Raw genomic sequence first — 4,697 nt, forward strand, 5'->3', positions numbered from 1 at the left:
CTCTTTCTTCTGTGCTCTTCATCAAATGCTGGAGCAGGTTGCCCAAAGAGCTTATGGAGTCTCCAGTCTTGGAGACACTCAAAACCCAACTAGACACAGCCCTGAGCAGCCTGCTATAGTTGACCCTGCTGGTAGCAGAGGGTTGGACTTAGGTGATCTGCAGATGTCCCTGCCAACCTTGACCATTTTGTGATCCTGAAATTCTAGAGCAGGAAGTGTAATTCTGTAGGGTTTCCCCATTAACCTCATGGATATTATTTGTACACATAGATGGAATTCAATGAAGAAATCAGTCACTGGAGTGATCAAACCTGAGCAAAAGCAAGAAAGGACCTGACACTTGTCATTCTCTTATCTTTAACTGACTTGACCAATGGGCTTGCTAATATTCACCTGCTGTAATGCTTACTGTGATAGCAGAGCTTGGATCACTTCTGCTATAATAAACCTTTTTGAACAATGAATGACAGAGAAAATAAAAAATTAATGTCTTAAAATGGCATCAGCTTTAGCTGTGTTCTGTGAAGACCCAATGGGCCATCGGGAATCCTGATGCACTAAGTAACCAGGTGAGCAATTCTGATGATAGCTATTTTGGGCTTTGAATCTCTGAACTGAAACTCATACTGGTTTTTTTTCTAATGAAGAAGAATCTTAAATTTTTTTCAAAGGTAGTGCTTTCCATACATCTTGTCAAAGGAGTTCTCCTAGGAGTTGCTCTAGATGACAGCACTGAAAGATGCAACCATTTAAAAAGAATTCCCAAAATTATATGAGTAAGCATAAGCAAGTCTGCCTTGCTTGTGTTTGTCTAAAATGCTACAACTTTCAGGCTTTAAGTTACTGCATTGAAGATGATATCCTAAGATTGCTGGCTTGGTAGATATTCCATAGGTCTTCTTACAAAAGAGGGACTCAGGTTGTCTGAAATGTCACCAGTGGTTTTGATCTTTTTTGGAAAGATGTGGCCACTAAGTGCAGAAGAAAGGGGATAGCATATGTGCATCAAAGAAAGCTTACAGTTTCCATTCCTCTGTAGAAGCATCTTTTAGTAAATAGAAGCACGCATTTTTCTTTTCTTTCTTCTAGCAATGTTTTCTCATATCATCTTCTTACAAATTGAAAATGGAATAACAAGAATTAGAAGTTTGTTGTATGGCTAAAGTAAGTAACATGAAGGTAGGCGTAAACAATGTTACTCCAGTGTTTCTGTGGTTCTTAGAGTTGTTCTCTCGTGAGCTGAACTTAAGCTAACATAATCTTGAAGTCTTTTCAGTGGTGACATTTTTAAATTTCAGAGATGGTAAGGAATTAAATCACTGGTCATGAATGAAAAACTTGCAGGAAGCTTCAGATACCTTGGCTTTTATTCTTTTTTTCTTTCTTTTTTTTTTTACTCCCAGTGAATCTTAGTAAAGGCTGGTGAAGCATAAACTAGACTTAAGATTTTCTCATCTCCAGTGTGGAGAGAGACCTGCAGGAGAAATAACATAAAGCTTAGTTGTTACTGTTCAGTGCTGAACTGCATGCATTTTGTGCGGTTTATAATCCTTGCCCCTTCCTCTCCTTCCTGAGCTTATCCCATTGCAGTGCAATGCAGTTCTGCAGACAACTGCCTGGGAAGATTTTCTGAACTGTGAAGAGGGATCTTGGGTTAAATCATGGGTTAAATGTTCACACTGACAGCTTATTCAGTTATTCTTTTGTGGAGATTGGAGACTATCCAGCAGAAAGGCACAGCCTTTTTGTCTTCGTAGGCATTAAAGGAATGATGCTTCATGAAATAATCTGAATGAAACTTCATGAAGTTCTCCTGCTTTAGGCAGGAGCTTACATTTAGATGACTTCCTGAGGCCCTTTGCAACCTGAATTATCCTGTGAACCTATTTTTAATCTGTCTTCAATGGGTATCTGTTAAACTTTGCTTATGCCTTCTAATATTTGTGTTTTACACTACAAGCTAGATATGCTTAGCCACTTCAAAGGAACTCTGTAGTTCCTAGGAAAGCCCGCAGATTTTAACGTGATCTCCAGAAAGCTCTGCTGCAGACTTGTAGGAAGCAGCTGCTCCTCAAGGAAATAGGGGATTTCTCACTCTCTTATTTGGCTCCTCCAAACCTTTCAGGTATATAAAGAATAAAAATTGTAGCTATTTCTAAGGAAGATGAAAAGCTGACTTATTTTCAGATTTGTGTGGTTTCACTACCCTGCTCTCTACTTAGGACTCTCTTGCAAGAACCTGCTCCTTTTTGTCAAAGCTATCTTTCTTTTTTTTCCTGGTTTTGTGTTTAAGATCAGTTTCTGATAAAGAAAGTTCTCTTACAAGAGAATCAAGGATAAAGGCGCTGAAAATTATATTTTCAATTATAGAAGCCTATAATTTAAATGAAATTGAGAAACTGACTTTTCTCCTTACCTTAGTTCATAGAGTGGTGGTGTTACAGGCTTTAATCTAATTAAGTATCAGTGAAATTCAATTAAATGCAATATCAGTTCCACCGTTACATACAAATGCTCCTTCTTTTGCCTTGAGTTACAGAAATACTTTGTTACACTTGGAGAGCTTGGTGTTATATCAGATTTGGAGTCTCTTCTTACTGGTTCTCAGATAATTGTATTTAAAACTTGTAACTCTAATGCAGGGAGCCTGACATTACAAAACTGCCATTCTAGTCTTAAAAAGGATGTAATAGGGAAAAGCTTCTGTCAAATATTCCACGTATAAGCTCTATAGTAAAACTAGCTGACTGACTGACTAAATGTTAAAGCAATGTGAGATGATTCAAATAGAAATTTGACATTCTAACTATTAAAAAAAAATAGCTTGGTTTCTGCAAAACCATTGTCATAGCTTTTTTTGTTGTTGTTATAAATAACACATTGCTTTTCAATCTAAACCAGGTTTTAAATAAGTGTTGTGGATGATGTGGGGGAGTGCCCAAACCACTGAATCTTAATATGATGTGTTCTGGCTCTCTGCCTGAAAGAAGCAAATATCATTTAAATTTTCTTCTGTAGGGACAGTATATTGGAGCATATTTTATTTTAAAGGTATTACTGCTTCAATAAAAGATGAGCTAAACTCTACACAGCAGGAAGTTAAATGTATTCTGAACTGCCATTTTTAAAGAGCAGGGAGAGCAGGAGTCCCCAGCTGTTCAGCAAGCATGTCAATATTTGAATATAATTATTACAGCTTTAAATCTCACTGATTTCATTCTTTTTGGAAAGGGCCACAAACATTCCCAGTCTGAATATCAACTAAATGATCGTGTGTTGGCTTAATACCAATCAACATGACCAGCACTGTACATGTTTGAGTGAAGAAGTGCTACAGGCTTTGTGATCACCCGATGAGGACTGTGAACTGATAAAATACCACTTGAGAATACTGCTTTTCATCAGCTTTTTTCATTACCGTCCCCAAAGGCAATCAGCACAACCAACAGACTCCTCAGTGTTTGTTTACCAAAGTCATGCTTAATCTCTGGCAATCGTTGTCAAAAAGACTGAAATGCTGAAACATACTCCCACATGCTGTCATAAACCCAGTTTGAAACGAACACTTAGGATCAATCCAAGTTCAACAGTTAGGCTGCAGATAGTTATTTCCAAACTGACTACATTTGCAATATTGCCAAACACAGGACAAGTACTCCTGCGGGTTTTTTGTCTTGTTTCGGTCTTGCAAGGCTTGATACTGTACTGTAACTTAGAAATAAGGCCTTTGAGGAAATTTCATGGAGGAATACATTTAACCACTAACCACCCTACTAAAATTATACAACTCAAAAGGTTTGCTTTCTTGGGGGCGGTGGGTGGTGGAATAATGTTATGAAATAAAAGGGCTTAGCCATTTCAAAGAATGGAATTCAAGGGGGAAGTGTTATTCTCTCAATGCTCGTTGCTGCACTACTCTACCATCTCCAAGCTTTTGAACAAGTTTTGACACTTGTCAAGGAGGATCTCTTGGTGCTGGGCATCTCATTTACTGTCGTAGTGGAAAGAATGGACAAGTTGCAACTTGTTAAATATTTATATAGTCAGCCTTGTCTGTTGATCAGCAACCTTCTGTGAAAATTGTACCTGTTCTGAGAAAACTGCTCTGCCTGGTTGCAGGGGAATGCAATCAGGTTGCATCTAAGCCTGTCACACAGCAGGACTGTAGTCCACGATGCTTGTTCTGTGTCCTGGTTTTAGTTAGAACAGTACTAATTAAGTTTTCATTTTCAATCCATAAGTCTCTCTCCCTTATTCCCTTTCTCTTCCCTCTTTAGGAAGGGAGAGGGGTTAATAGAGAGCATCTGTCATTTGTCTAGTGGCCAGCCCAGCCTTAATCCATGGCACTCAAGTTGCCTCCTCTGCTCTGCTCCTCTCTTCCTGCAGTGTCTCTCCTCAGTTGTGCCATTTCAACAGCTTCTGTGACAGCGTGGTGAACCACACCGGAACTGCTTCTGGGTAAACTGCTGCTGCAAGCTGCTATTTGTTGCATGCTACAGCTGCGTGGGCTGTTCTCTGGACAGCAAAACTCAAGCAGAAAGGTGCTCCCCTCTGGCTCCCAGTAACTAGAGGTGGAGGATGCCACAGCTAAAATACTGTGGATGAAGGAAGTTAAGTGGGAGTTGAAAGGGGAGAGTGGAAAGAAAACCTCAGCAGTGAGGAGTTTCATGAAAGCTTCAAGGGAAGGAAATCTGGGT

This window comes from Buceros rhinoceros, unplaced genomic scaffold, assembly GCF_000710305.1.
Source record: "Buceros rhinoceros silvestris isolate BGI_N320 unplaced genomic scaffold, ASM71030v1 scaffold15401, whole genome shotgun sequence".
Lineage (NCBI taxonomy): Eukaryota > Metazoa > Chordata > Aves > Bucerotiformes > Bucerotidae > Buceros > Buceros rhinoceros.